This window comes from Magnolia sinica, chromosome 9 (assembly GCF_029962835.1).
Source record: "Magnolia sinica isolate HGM2019 chromosome 9, MsV1, whole genome shotgun sequence".
Classification (NCBI taxonomy): domain Eukaryota; kingdom Viridiplantae; phylum Streptophyta; class Magnoliopsida; order Magnoliales; family Magnoliaceae; genus Magnolia; species Magnolia sinica.
This window is the reverse complement of record NC_080581.1, coordinates 85,843,293-85,859,647: the sequence shown is the minus strand read 5'-3', so window position 1 is coordinate 85,859,647 and position 16,355 is coordinate 85,843,293. Positions and strand designations below refer to the sequence as shown.

The 16,355-nt window shown below is 40.6% G+C and overlaps 1 protein-coding gene, 1 non-coding gene and 1 pseudogene across 2 annotated transcripts in view; all 3 read left to right on the top strand.

Annotated features, from left to right (window-relative positions):
- Positions 1–16,355, top strand: part of LOC131255935 (uncharacterized membrane protein At3g27390-like) — a 99,818-nt pseudogene that overhangs the window by 69,417 nt on the left and 14,046 nt on the right.
- LOC131255932 (disease resistance protein RPM1-like) overlaps positions 1–16,355 on the top strand; it is a 35,097-nt gene that overhangs the window by 4,696 nt on the left and 14,046 nt on the right. The gene's annotated exons all lie outside the window — the stretch shown is intronic.
- LOC131257143 (small nucleolar RNA R71) lies at positions 10,102–10,208 on the top strand. The gene has a single exon (XR_009177159.1). It is a non-coding gene; the product is annotated as a small nucleolar RNA R71 (small nucleolar RNA).

Genomic DNA, 16,355 nt, shown 5'->3' with positions numbered 1-16,355 from the left:
TGTGGGCCATCAAAAACTGTCCCAGGGGATGTTTGTTCTTTAGAAGGAAAGCAAGGGAAAAGGGGTTGTCTGAATTGCGTTTCACTACATAAAGAAGTCCCATTTTTGACGGTCCACACAATGTACGGTTTAGATTTATCATACGGACCATGATGGTGGCCCACCTGGATCATCAGATCCGGTCTGTGAAACACGGTTCACGCAACAGAGCTTGCGTAAGCACGCTCTGCTACGTTTGGTGGGACCCATGGTCAGTATCACATAGAAAATCCAGTTCATCCACTGGATTCCCCTCGAAAAACCAGTTGGATATGGGTGATTTAGATCCGTTTCGGTGTGGCCCACATAACTTTTCTTGCTGTCGTTCGTTCCATGTTTGAACGGCTGAAAACTGGATGCTTGCTGCTTCTTGGAAATTGTCCACCTAGGTCCTGTTCAGTGGGCCTGTAGGACTCTGATGGATGGTCCGGATCGTGAAAAAGGATGATGAATGGGGCCCACTGTCAAAACCCAATCCAAAGCACGTCCGTCACTAGACGTTTTTGGCACTATTTAGGCGTTTTGTACAAAAAATAGGTGGGGCCCACTTCTGATGGCATTTTCGGAGATCTACCCCGTTCATCCTCTTCTTAGTTACATGTAAGCCCATAAGTCAAAGTATGAAGTAGATCTAAACAGTAGGTGGGCCACACAATCCACATGTGATGAGTCACTACCTACTGTTGAAGCAAGCCTCTTCTAAGTTATGTGCATGCATGCATATGGATTTGGTTATATTTAAAGAATTGTCACTCTGCCTTCTAGAAATGTCCTTCATTTGTTCCCCCCTACTACACCATCCAAAAGAAGTGAAATTTGGCAAATATCTACCGTTTTTCGTGCTCTTTCCATCAGTTCAGTTTGGGTCCAGATCTCCCAAGGATGTCCAAGATGCTTTCTTAATGGTTATTGTCTGATCTTATCCATCGGGTCACTTACACACTGATCCAAGGGCTAAATTTTGACGTGTACGGTTAATTTATGGTCCTCAGGCCATATATGAAGTTTCGAGCCAATCGGATGGCCGGAACCCTGTGATCTTGCATTCTACGCCAGTTTCGGGCCTCTTTAACGTGAACGACTTGATTTCCTCGGATCCCTGGTATGTAAATTCTTCAGTCTTAGTCCTCTGGAGTCCGTCCCCTGCTCTGATAACTTTAAAGTGTCAAATCCATGCTTTTAATATCCTTTTTTCAATCAACACTCCTGATTTCATCCTTCAACAAAAATACAATTAAAATACTCCATTAAGCATTATCATATACGTAAAATCTGGCAATAATCAAGGTCTAATATGCAATATTTGACCTTCATCAAAACAAAAGATGGATTCAAAACTTAAATGGGCCACACGAGAGGAAATAGTGGGAATTTAGTGACCACCATTGAAATATTTATATGGCCACAAAAGTTTTTCATCTCTAATATGTTGGTGTTTTCACTTCATCCTAGCGGAAATGGCCTTATAAACAGTTTGGATGGCATGTAAACATCAAGATGGAAAGAAGGGTTTCAACAAGAGGAATTTCTTTCTCCACTATTTCATCTTGTATGACTCGGTTGAGTTTTTGATCATCTAATTTTTGGTTACATATCTTAAAATGAGCTCCAAAATGGATGAATGGATTGAAATTCTTATAAATATCATGGTGGACCTTCATACATCCCAGTGCTAGAACTTCATGCAAAAGGCTATCCCTAGTGAATTCGCGTCCACGATTGAATTGGAAACGGATTGACTACTCCCCTGCCACTCGGTCATGTAGGCCCACCATGATGTATGTGTTTCAACCATGTCGTCCATTTATTTTTCTAGATCATTTTATGGTCTGAGACCAAAAATGAGGTATAATCCAATCTCAAGTGGACCACATTACATGAAACAGTGTTGAATGAACGTTGACCATTAAAAACTTTTTGGGGGCCATAAAAGTTTTGGATCAAGCCAATCTTTGTTTTTTCCCTTCATCTAGGTCTTTATGACCAAACCAACAGATTGGATGTCAAATAAACAGTATGGTGGGCCTTAGGAGGACTTTAATGATGGATATCCAATCACCATTGTTTTCTTGTGATGTGGTCCATATGAGATTTATATCCCTCTCATTTTTGGGATCATCCCCTAAAATTATATGTAAAAATAGATTAATAGAATGGATGAAACACATACATCATGGTGGGGACCAGCACCGCAAAGACCACTATTTGGTGGTAGGGGAGTAATTCGCTTTCGTTTCCATCGGGATTCAACATCACATTTAGTAGTGAGACTCATCAAGTGATGTTATCTATTTATATGGGTCCCACTATGATGTATGTTTTGTATCCACACCGTCCATTCACTTGGAGAGATCATTTTAGGGCATGAGCTAAAGAATGAATCGATCCAAAACTCGAGTGGACCCCACCCCAAAAATAATAGAGAGAGTCACGCCCACCATTTATTACGATCGAATCCAATCCAAACCTCGTCACTTTGTCTCGAACTCCGTCACTTTGTACTACAACCCCGTCACTTTGTTTATTGAACCCCATACTTTGTACTGAAACCTCGTCACTTTGTCTCTGAACCCCGTCACTTTGTCATGCAACTCCATCACTTTGTCTCATCGAACCCCGTCATTTTGTCTATGACCTCGTCACTTTGTCTCTCGAACCCCGTCACTTTGTAATGCAACTTCATCACTTTGTCTATTTTATACCCCGTCACTTTGTCTATAACCCCGTCACTTTATACTCCAACTTCGTCACTTTGTCTCTGTTGCTCACTCCCCAAGTATAGGGTTGTGATGTAGTAATAAACTCGGTGAGACCGAGGTCGAATCCCAAGGGATGAAACTTGTACGTTTCCTGAAACTAGGTAGAAATAGAACTAGCCTAAGATACAATCTAAATCAAATATAAATTGATGAATAATGGTGAGAGATTAATGTAAAACTTAAGAAATTCAGAGGAAGGAAACTAGGGATTCAGGAGGATCCACTTGTAGAGATCGGGGAGATCTTATACTTGCTTCAATTATGGAATTTAAGCTGAACTTACTTGATCCGGTTTTCAAGAGATGAAAGGTATATGAATTAGAATGGATTCCATCACCAAACCATGCCCAGAAACAAAGTTAACAATAGAATTAAACTAATCACCAACCAATCAACATGCTATGAAGGTTAGGAAGGGTACCATCATCCTACCATGCCCAAGAGACGATGGTGAACAACAGGGCTTCCTGACGTCATAACATCAAAAGTCCAACCGCGAGGCTCTGTTCGAGCGTTTCGCAGGGCGCGAAAATAGGAAAACAGAGATTTCCGTTTTTAACTTGGAATCGGTCGGTCAAAGGTCATATGACCTCTTGAATTGGTTCAGTGCGCTGCTAGTGCACATGTGCACTTGCACATGTCATTCAAGGTGGGACTCAGTGTGATGCTTGTGGAAGATCCGATCTGTCCATTCCTTTTCTCATCTCATTTAAGCTGTCTAGGTCCAGTTTGAAGAATATCCAGATCTCAGGTGTGACCAAAATCAATGGTTTATGGCATGATCTGACCGTTGAGCCACTTCCACAAGGATCCAATGGATGAAAATCGACGTGTATGGTTAATTCATGATCATCATGCCTCATATAAGGTTTGGAGCCAATCAGATGGTGGGAACCCCGTGATCTTGCATTATGGATGTCTTTCAGGCCTGTTTGAAGTGAATGGCTTGATTTCCTCGGATCTCTGCTATGTAAATTCTTTATTCTTGGTTCTCTGGAGTGCGTCCCTTGCTCTGGTGACTTCGGAGTGTCAAATCCACGCTTTTAGTACTATTTTTCAGTCCACACTCCTGATTACATCATGCAATAAAGACACAGTTAAAATATGACATTAAGCATTATCATGTACGTAAAATTCGGCAATAATTGGGGTCTGAAATGTAATTTTGACCCTCAACACAACCCCCAACCAGCATTTTGCTAGTCCCAAGCAAAGTATGCGAAAATAAGTTGAGAATTCCAGGACAATTCGTATGAACTTGAGTGACTTTTACAAAATAATTCAGATACGAGACTGTTACGTTGCATGAATGTTGGGCCTTACTCTCTCCTAGACTCAAACACACGGTAAATTTCATAATCAATTTTAAAGTATTAGTCCCTCAATTAGAACAATCCTAAACACTGAGTTCCACAGGTGTATAGTGTAATCTCGGCTTTCAACATTAATACGCAACTCTCTGTTTCAGGATATCATTGGTAACCAGCAAGAGAGTCCATGATAACCAAAACTTGCCTCGAAGATCATCTTTTCATTCCTTCAGCTTTTGATTTTATTTTATTTTTTTTCATTAAAAGTAATACCAAAACAAATCCTCACCTATAGGGAGCAAACCTATGGTGAAGACTGCGTACTCAAACCTTTTTACGTATTATCCGTAGGGAATGAAATCCACACGTATAGGGAGCAAACCTATAGTGAAGAGTCCTTGTCTAACCTCTTTCAACGGTATCTTTTCCTTTTAAATGATCATGACAGGCAATTTTTTAAGATGGTTCCTTCCATGCTTACTGATCACCAAATTAACCCTTTAGTATCAAACTGAAATCTTAATGTGTAAGCGAAATGTGACATGTGAAATCATGACTCAATCAATGTTTAAAACCTCTAACCATGGATTAACAATTTAAATTTAACTGTGAAATCTAATAGATAACTGAATCCAAGAGTCATAAAGTACTAACATCACGCATCTTGAAATTTTAAGTGCCCTAGATGGCCGTCAAAATCACTTCAAATTCATCAGAAATCCTAGAAATTTTTTTTTAAAATTTCCACAATTTTTGTTCGAGACCAAGAAAATGCTAATTAGGTCACCTAATCTCTCACCCCCAACTTAAAATCTACATTGTCCTCACTGTAAAAGATATGAGCACACAATGCACCTGGGACAACGAAAAGTGAATATGAAGTGATGGGAAGATAGTACCTGGATGATGAATCGAGAGACACTTTCCAAGAGATCCCAGCATGGGCGTCGGTCGGCAAGAGAGAGAAAGCAACACAAAAATAACAAAAATAAAATCCTACCTATACCACTTTCGTAGGTGCTCTCGATTGCATTTAGCGTATGCAACAAGCCTTTAAACCCCTAGGTTGCCCCTAGTGGACGAGTTGTAGTCTCGTGAGGGTTTGCAGTAATGTTACCCACAAACATTGAACTAACTAATGATAAAAACAAAATGAAATGAAGAGCTGGGTTGCCTCCCAGGAGCGCTAAGTTTACCGTCTTCAGCCAGACAAATAAAGCAACTACCCTAGTCCTATAAAAGCGATAAACATACCTATACCTCCATCAGACTAGGAGATTAATCCTGGTAAACAGGATCAGTCAGAGGCATGGACATGTCCTCTGAATCAAATTTCTCGACAAATGGTTTCAATCGATGTCCATTGACTTTAAACTCCTTGCCATTGTCGGGATCTCTTATCTCAACGGCCCCATGAGGAAAAATAGTAACAACAATGTAAGGGCCGGTCCAACGAGATCGAAGCTTACCCGGAAAGAGATGTAATCGAGAATTGTACAAAAGGACCTTCTGACCAGGCGTGAATGATTTTCACAAAATGTGTTGGTCATGAAATGCTTTCATCTTGTCCTTGTAAATTCTCGAATTATCGTACGCATCATTCCGGATTTCCTCAAGTTCATTCAATTGAAGTTTGCGTAGCGAGCCAGCGTTGTCCAGATTGAAATTAAGATTTTTGATCGCCCAGTACGCTTTATGTTCCAACTCCACAGGCAAGTGACAAGCTTTCCCATAGACAAGTCTAAAGGGAGACATTCCAATAGGGGTTTTAAAGGCAGTACGGTATGCCCATAAGGCATCGGTCAATCGGATTGACCAATCCTTACGATAAGGGTTAACCGTTTTCTCCAAAATGTGTTTAATTTTTCTATTAGAAATCTCAGCTTGCCCACTTGTCTGTGGGTAGTATGGGGTGCTCACCTTATGAGAGATACCGTATTTCTTCATTAAGCTCTCAAATAGTTTATTACAAAAGTGTGAACCCCCATCACTAATGATGGCTTGAGGTGTTCCGAATCGAGAAAGGATGTTTTCTTTTAGGAATTTAATGACCGTGTGATGGTCATTAGTTCGACACGGAATCGCTTCGACCCATTTAGTGACATAATCCACGGTGAGCAAAATATACAGATTTCCAAACGATTGGGGGAATGGTCCCATGAAATCGATGCCCCAGCAATCAAATGCTTCTATGATAAGGATGAGATTCAAAGGCATCATATTTCGACGGGACAATGCTTCCAATTTCTGACAATGCGCGCAAGCTTTGCAAAACTCATGAGTGTCCTTGAACATAGTGGGCCAGTAAAAGCCGCGGTGCAGAATTTTGGTTGTGGTCTTTTTAGCAAAAAAGTGACCACCAGAGGCCTGGGAATGATAGAAAGAGATGACACTTTGGTGTTCATTGTCTGGTACACATCTCCTTAGAATTTAGTCTGGACAATATTTGAATAAATAAGTGTCACCCCAAAAGAACTTACGAACCTCGGTGAAGAATTTTTTTTCTTATCTTGCGTATTCCAATGAGTTGGCGTGAAACTTGTGGTAAGATAATTAGCAATGTCAGTAAACCAAGGTTAATGAGAGTCTCTGAACAGTTGTTCATCAAGGAACATGTCGTTGATATAGGTCGTCTCAAGGGAATCGAGGTATTAAGGCGAGAAAGGTGATCGGCCACAACGTTTTCTACTCCCTTTTTATCTTTAATTTTCAAATCAAATTCTTGGAGTAGAAGGATCCATCGTATCATACGGGGCTTAGAATCATTCTTAGAAAGAAGATACTTCAGTGCCGCATTATCTGTATAGATAATGATCTTGGATCCGATCAGGTAGGACCTAAATTTGTCCAAGGCGAACACTACGGCTAGGAGTTCCTTTTCCATAGTCGAGTAGTTCACTTGGGCAGAATTTAAAGTTCTACTTGCGTAATGAATGACGTAGGGCCTCTTATCTTTTCTCTGGCCTAGAACCGCTCCAAGAGCATAATCAGAAGCGTCGCACATAAGCTCAAAAGGAAGGCTCCAGTCGGGTGGCTGCATGATAGGTGCAGTGGTTAACGTGCCCTTAAGCTTGGTGAAAGCTTCCTGGCATTGCTAGTCCACTCGTACGGAGCATCCTTTTGAAGAAGATTACATAAAGGACGAGAGAGGAGACTAAAGTCCTTTATGAATCGCCTGTAAAATCCTGCGTGTCCTAAGAAGGATCGCACGTCTCTGATGTTCTTGGGTGGAGGTAGGTTAGAGATAAGATCGATTTTTGCCTTATCTACCTCGATTCCCTTGGACGAGATGATATGCCCAAGGACAATTCCCTTCTGAACCATGAAATGACACTTCTCCCAATTAAGTACCAAGTTCTTTTCTTCACATCTTTTTCAGCACACATTTAAGACTTTCCAAGCACTTACTGAAAGATGGACCGTAAACAGAGAAATCGTCCATGAAGACCTCTAGATATTGCCCCACCATATCAGAAAAGATACTAAGCATACATCGCTGAAAGGTGGCAGGGGCATTACATAGTCCGAATGGCATCCTTCGGTAGGCAAAGGTGCCGTAGGGACATGTAAATGTGGTCTTTTCCTGGTCTTCAGGGGCTATCTCTATCTGGTTGTAGCCCGAATACCCGTCAAGGAAACAGTAATAGGAATGACCAGCTAACCTTTACAGGATCTGATCAATGAATGGTAAAGGAAAGTGGTCTTTCCTCGTGACGGTATTCAACTTCCTGTAGTCAATGCACATTCTCCAACCAGTAGTGACTCTAGTTGGCACGAGTTCATTATTAGCATTGGCTACGATGGTGATTCCGGACTTCTTAGGGACCACTTGAGTTGGACTCACCCATTGACTATCAGATATAGGGTATATGATACCCACGTCCAATAGTTTAAGAACCTCGGCCTTAACCACTTCCTTCATGTTTGGATTTAGTCTACGTTGTGGTTGCCGAGCGATTTTTGCATTATCCTCAAGATATATGCGGTGAGTACAAATCGAGGGATCGATTCCCTTGAGGTCCGCTATCGTCCATCCCAGGGCTCCTTTATGCTCAATGAGAGTAGATATGAGCATACTCTCCTGTTCTTTCTCCAGGTGGGTAGAGATCACCACCGGGTATGTCTCATCTTGACCTAAATAGGCATATTTCAAATCAGAGGGCAAAGGTTTTAGGTCAAGCTTCGGCGGCTTGAGGTTAGACGGTAGAGGCACTACATCGGTTTGTGGCAATTCTTCAAATTGTGGCCTCCACCGGTTAACTTCAAGTACCGGTGCAGTATCAAGCAAGGCACACGTCTCCCTAATCATGTCATCATCAAAATCATGGGAGTGGGCCAGGCACGTCTCTAGATGGTCGGAGGATAAGGTTAGAGGTGTCGTATCTTCCACTAAAGAGTCAATCATGTTAATGTCGTGGAAATCGTCATCCTCCTCTAAGTTTCTGCCGTTATTGAAAAAGATGTTTGACTCCAATGTCATATTCCCAAAAGACATAGTCATGACACCATTCCTGCAATTGATAATTGCATTTGAAGTGGCAAGGAATGGGCGACCAAGAATGACGGGAATCTGAGTGCTCATGTTATTGATGGGTTCGGTGTCCAGGATGATAAAATCTACAGGGTAGTAAAATCTATCAACTTGGACCAACACATCCTCAATTATCCCTCTTGGTACACGAACAGAGCGATCAACAAGTTGTAGTGTGGTTAGGGTGGGTTTTAATTCACCCAAACCTAACTGTTTGTATACCGAGTAGGGAATCAGATTGACGCTCGCTCCTAAGTCAAGAAGTGCATGATCAATTCGATGGTCCCTGATTACACATGATATGGTTGGGCTACCGGGATCTTTGAATTTTCGTGGCACGTCTTGCTTTAGGATGACACTCACTTTCTCGGTCAAGAAGATCTTCTTTTGAATACTCTGCCGTCGTTTGGTCGTGCATAAGTCTTTCAGAAATTTGGCATATGAAGGTATCTGTTTTACGACATCAAGTAGAGGAATGTTGACTTTCACTTGTTTCAACACCTCTAGGATATCCTGAGAGTTAGAGAGAGGTTTTGGTGAAACCAACCGTTGGGGGAACGGAGCAACTGGCTTCTTTAGAAGTTCCGGTTCTAATTTTTGTGGGGCATCACTAGATCCATCATTGTTGTCCTCTTCTGGTTCTTGAGGCTTTTCGGGCCTAACCGGAAGAGTTTTATCAATGATCTTTCCACTCCTAAGAGTGGTGATGGATTTAGCGTGCCCCATCTGATTTGAAGAGCTGGGATCATTAATCTCGTACTGCGGTTTAGGATTGGGGAGAGGTTGTGCAGGAAGCATCCCCTTTTCTATAACCGTCATACGAGAATCTATCTTTTGCATAAAATCTGTAATTCCCCGCATTGCCTGAGCTAGCTCTTGTATGGAATTTTGAACCGGTTCCTCTTGAGGTTTCACTTGATTTGGATTTTGATTGAAGAAACCTTGAGGAGTAGCTGTTTGTCCATTCCTCCAACTAAAGTTTGGATGATTTTTCCAACCAGGATTGTACGTATTGGAGTTAGGTCCAGTAAAAGGTCTTTGATAGTTGTTTACGGCATTAGCTTGTTCATTCAACACTCCTCGAAAGGCGGGTATTGTAGGACAATTTTCAGTTGTATGAATGTTGCAATCACAGATGCCGCAAACAATTTCATTAACCTTATCCTTCTTTCCTTCCATGGCCTCAACTTTCCTTATGAGCGTAGTCACTTTACACTTGAGATCATCCTCTTCTTTCAAGAGATATAATCCACCTTTCTCCTTTAATTGAGTCGGCCTAGACGTGGTGTTCGACTTTGGGTAATAGTCCCATGATTGTGTTTTTTCAGCAAGACTATTGAGGTAATCCCATACCTCGTCAATATTTTTATTAATGAATTCTCCATTACACATTGTCTCGACCATTTGGCGCCTGGAAGATGTTAGTCCATCATAGAAAAAATTTGTAATGCGCCACGTTTCAAATCCGTGTTGTGGGCATGAACTGACCAAATCTTTGAACCTTTTCCAACATTGGAAGAATGTTTTATCTTCCTTTTGGGCAAAGTTCATGATTGCTTTTCTGAGGGTAATCGTTTTATGATGTGGGAAGAATTTTTTTATGAATTCCCTCTACATGTCGTTCCATGTGCCAATGGATCTAGGACACAGTGAATGCAACCACGTCTTAGTTTTCTCTTTTAAGGAAAAAGGAAAGAGTTTCAGCCTGATTGTATCCTCAAATACATTAGGAAAATATAATGTAGCTATAATCTCATCGAACTCTTTCAAATGTAAATATGGACTTTCTGATTCAATTCTATGGAATTTGGGAAGGAGTTGGATAACTCAACTCCTGGCTTGATGTCCATTTGTCCTGTGTTTTCAAGGAAAATCATGCATGAGGGCGTACTCACTCCCGCCGGTTGTAGATAATCTCGTAAAGTACGAGGCGAGGGTGCCTGTTGTACCTCATTCTCATCTTGGGTATCCTCCACCCTGGGTGGAAGTAGAGGAGGTTGGTCTTCAGCCATAACTTCAATTAACTCAGGGGATTTCGAGTGGTGTATAGTCCTGCGATGGATAGTCAACCCCTCAACCAATCCTCCCTCAGTCAAGAGACGTCGAGTGTTGTCACGGGCCCACTTGGGCATGAAACACTCACAGCCCTCAATTAAATTCAAAACCTAATCCTAAGAAAGGAAAAGAAAATCTAGAAAGAAGGAGAGAGAGAGAGTTGGAAAGAAATTACCAAATTGAAGCCCTAAGTTAAAAACCTGCAAAAGAAAACAAACAAGTTAGTTTCTAAAGAGAAGTTCTATAATTAGAAAATCCTTAAAAAGAATGATAGAGGTAAATTAGTTTCTAAAAGAAGAAAAGTCTAACTAGAAATTAAATTAATAAAAGAGAACTGAAAAATAGAAAGTTGAGAAAGAACTTACCGAATTAGAAATTTCTATTTTAAAGGCCTACAAAATAGGAAAGTTAGTTTTTAAACAAAAAGTCTACAAGTAGAAAATTTCTAAAAATAAAATAAGAAACAAAGTTAGAGTCTAAAAGAGTTTAGAATTAGAAACTTGCTAAAAAAGAATCCTAATCTATAAATATCAAGGAGTAAATTAAGAAAGAATTTACCAACCTACAAAACAAAAGAGTTGTGTTAGTTTCCAAAAAGTGAAAACTATCAAAAAAATAGAAAATAGAAAATTCTATAATTAAAAGAGAACTAGAATTAGAAAACTTCTAAAACTCAAACCTAAATTCTAAAAATAGAAAGAGTAGAGGATTTGGAAAAGAATTACCAAATTAGAAGTTAATGTCAAGGTCCTACAAAACAGGAAACAGATTAGTTTCTAGAAATCAGAAAAAACTAAACCTAAAGTTAGAAAAAATTCTAATCTTAAACTAATCCTAAAACTAGTTGATTTCAGAAAACGTAGTTGTCAGTCCTCGGCAACGGTGCCAAAAACTTGTTCACTCCCTAAGTATAGGGTTGTGATGTAGTAATAAACTCGGTAAGACCGAGGTCGAATCCCAAGGGACTGATACCTGTACGTGATCTGGAAATAACTAGAACTAGAACTAGAACTAGAAAAAGATGAAATTTAAATCAAATATAAATTGATGAATAATGGTGAGAGATTAATGTAGAACTTAAGGAATTTAGAGGAAGGAAACTAGGGATTCAGAGGATCCACTTGTATAGATCAGGGAGATCTTATGCCTGCATCAGGAATGATGGACATTTAACTGAACTTACTTGATCTGGTTTTCAAGAGATGAAAGGTATATGAATTAGAATGGATTCCATCATCTAACCATGCCCAGAAGACAAAGCAAACAACAAGATTATACTAATTACCAACCAATCAACAGCGCATGGAAGTTAGGAAGGGTACCATCATCCATACCATGCCCAGGAGACGATGGTGAACAACAGGGCTTCCTGACGTCATAACATCAAATGGGAAAAAAGGAAATATTCAGAGCCATTGCAGACCCATTGTAATTTCAGTCACAACAGACCATTAAAGACTAAAAACATTCCTTTCATAATCAACTAACAACAAATTCAGTTCATGCATTTACATTAAAAGCATAAAAAGTCTCTCCCATCATACTACAAGCTTCACCTCTTAGCCCTAGCTAAGAGGTTTAGCCTAAGATAGACATAATTAGGCTGATTCTTAAAATAAGAAAAAATAAAAGAAAACAAAGAGAAGAACCAGGCCCAACCCAAGCCAGCCCACTTCTATCTCTGCCCAAAATTACTATCTCCCTCTCACGTCCAAGCCAAGCCAAGATAGCCCCTCCCTCTCTCTATTTTCTTGCTTATATGGGTTAAGAGGTCGGTCGGCTGGGAGTTAACAATCCATAAAGAGTTGCGTGCGGCGGTGGAATGGAGGCTGAAGTTGGTTGCATGCATAAGATGTTCGCAGCAGTAGATTTGGAAACCTCTTGCATTCAATTTGATTTTGCAGTGGATATCTCCCGGACTCTTCATTATCCAAACCATTCAAACTCCTTAGGACTGCTCGTCCCTTCCCTGGAAAGGTTTTGAACGGTCCAGATGGACGGGCCAATCTTTTTCACGTCTGCAAAACGGCCCGGAACGGCCGACTTTTCGCTGTGCGTAAACAGGGCTTGCGCATGGGTTGGCGCTGGACTTTCGGTGGGACCCACTCCTTACGATTTCTACGAAATCCACTCCGTCCAATAGACTCCTCTCGAAAAATCATTCAAATATGGTCGGTTTTGGATCGTCTTTGCTACGGTCCACCTTGATTGATCATGCGGTGATCATCAGACGTTCAACATGGTGAGCGCGATCTCCGGTTTCATCCCTGCCACAGTTTTCATGGTCTAAGGCAGCACGTTCGTCCGATTCCAGTGGACGGTCCAGATCGATCATGAAGATCACGATCGTGGTCCACAAACTCCAACCACGATACTCTGTTCGAGCGTTTCGCAGAGCGTGAAAATAGGAAAAATGAAAATCTCCGTTTTCTACTTGGATTCAATCAGTTAAAGGTCATATGACCACTTGAATTGGTTCAGTGCACTGCTAGTGCACATGTGCACTTGCACATGTCATTCAAGGTGGGACTCAGTGTGATGCTTGTGGAAGATCCGATCTGTCCATTCCTTTTCTCATCTTATTTAAGCTGTCTAGGTCCAGTTTGAAGAATATCCAGATCTCAGGTGTGACCAAAGTCAATGGTTTATGGGATGATCTAACCGTTGAGCCACTTCCACAAGGATCCAATGGATGAAAATCGACGTGTACGATTAATTCATGATCATCAGGCCTCATATAAAGTTTGGAGCCAATCAGATAGTGGGAACCCCGTGATCTTGCATTATGGATGTCTTTCAGGCCTGTTTGAAGTGAGTGACTGAAATTTCTCTGATCTCTAGTGTGTAAATCCTCAATCTTGTTCTCTAGAGTGCGTCCCTTGCTCTGGTGACTTCGGAGTGTCAAATCCACGCTTTTAGTACTATTTTTCAGTCCACGCTCCTGATTACATCCTGCAATAAAAACACAGTTAAAATATGACATTAAGCATTATCATGTACGTAAAATCGGGCAATAATGGGGTCCGATATATAATATTTGACCCTCAACAATCAGTAACCCGTCATTTTGTGCTACAACCTCGTCAGTACCTGTCACTTTGTCTATTGAAACCCCGTCATTTTATTTGATAAGCCGCTACTTTATCTAGTGAAATATTCTCACTTTGTACAGTAGCATCGTCACTTTGTCTAATGGAACCAAGTCACTTTATTAGAAAACTCGTCATTTTATCAAGTAAAACCCTATCAATTTGTCTGGCAACCCCATCACTTTATCTAGTGAAACATCGTCACTTTGTCTAATGGAACCCTGTTATTTTATCTAATAATCACGTCACTTTGTCGAGTAGAACCTTGTCACTTTGTCCATCACCCCTTTCACTTTATCTAGTGAAATCCCATCACTTTGTCCAGCAACTTCGTCACTATCTATCTAGTAGAACCTCGTCACTTGATATAGTAGAACTTTATCACTTTGTCATACTACATAGTCTCTTTGTCTAGTAGAACCTCATCACTTTGTCCAGCAACCCAATCACTTTGTCTAGTGAACCTCGTCACTTCGCCCAACAACCTCGCCACTTTGTCTAGTAACCTCATCACTTTGTTTAGTGGAAGCCAGTCACTGTCTTCCAGCTTCGTTTATTGGAACCGGGTCACTTTGTCCAGCAACCCATCACTTCTTCCGATAATTTATAACTGTCTAATGGAACGCCCTATTTACTTTGTCTCGTTTAACCTTATTACTTTATTTAGTGGAATCATGTTACTTTGTCGGGCAACCTCGTCACTTTGTTTAATATAACTCCGTCACTTCGTCTAATAACCTCGTTACTTTGTCCAATGAATCCCATCATTTTGTCGGTGGCCCCACATGATTTAAGGCCCACGTTGAATTGTACCCTATATAATGTAGGTTAGAGGTGGGCATCGAGTCGATTCAAACCGAGTTAGGGCCGATCTGACTTGAATCAGTTTTGAAATAGGCCTGACCCGAACTTGACCCAACTCGGTACGGAGTCTAACATGCCTAACCCAATCCAAGTTCAGGTCCATCTTAGACTAATTCGGACTGAATCTAACCCGATCACAAGTACCGATTCAGGTCAAGTCTTAAAATAATATGAGAAAATGGATGAATGGAGTAGATATACAACACATAGATCAAGGTGGGACCACGGTGAGGATCCTACGGACATCACTCATCCTGGGCCGCAACTAATATTCCTTCCTAATCAAGCAAATTTTGTAAATATAATTTTTTTATCTTATAAAATTGTTGTGAGATGACATGACCTAATTAAATTTTAGAAGAAAGAAATTAGAGGTGGATTAGCTACAACACGTTGAGTAGCTAGACTCGCTACTAAAGTGACACCACCAAGTTCTATGGGACCCACCATGATGTATGTGTTGTATCCACATTGTCCATCCATTTGGAAAGATCATTTTAGGGCATGATCAAAAGAATGAGGCAGATCCAACGCTAGAGTGGACCCACCATAAAAAATAGTGAGGAGAGTGACGTCCACCGTTGAAGCCTTCCTAAGGTTCACCGTGATGTTTACTTAAGATCCAACTTGTTCATAAGTTAACAAAAACATTAAAGAAGGGAAGACACTAATATCAACTTGATCAAAAACTTTTGTGGCCCTTAGAAGTTTTTAATGGTGAGCGTACTCTCTTCACTATTTTTTGTGGTGGGGTCCACTCGAGTTTTGGATCTGATTCATTCGTTGGCTCATGCCATAAAATGATCTCTCCAAATGAATGGATAGTGTGGATACAAAACATACATCATGGTGGGACTGACATAACTACGTGATGTCACTTTAGTAGCGAATCTCGCCACTGAATCCCTAAATGAAAGCTTAAATAAAAATCATAGTGGACCTTAAGTTAACATAGACATTGAAGAAGGGAAAACACAAATATCAGCTTGATGGAAAACTTTTGTGACCCTTTTAAGTTTTTAATGGCAGGTATGACTCTCTCCACTGTTTCTATGTTGGGGTCTACTCGAGTTTTGGATCCGATTCATTTTATGGATCATGCCCCAAAATGATCTCTCTAAATGGATGGATGGTGTGGATACAAAATATACATCACGGTGTGTCCCACATAACTAGGTGACATCACTTTAGTAGCAGTCTCGCTACTTAACCCATGCGCTGAATCCTCAAATAGAAGGTAGCTGATTGTGGGAATGGATTGGTTACTCCCCCTGCCACCGGCCAATATGGCTAGTGGTCATCCATTTTTACATATAATTTTAGGGCTTTATCCAAAAAATTAGAGGTATATAAATCTCAGATGAACAACACCATAGGAAAACAATAGTGATTGGATATCCACCATTAAAATCCTCCTAAGGCCCACTGTACTGTTTATTTGACATCCAATCTTTTGATTAGGTCATACAGGCCTAGATGAAAGGAAAAAAACAAAGATCAGCTTGATTTAAAACTTTTATGGCCCCAAAAAGGTTTTTAATGGTCGATGCTCATTCAACACTATTTCCTGTAATGTGGTCCACTTGAGATTGTGATATACCTCATTCTTTTTCTCAGACCATAAAATGATCTAGAAAAATAGATGAACGGCATGGATGAAACACATACATTATGTTGGGGCCCACGGAGCACCGACCACCAGCCATTA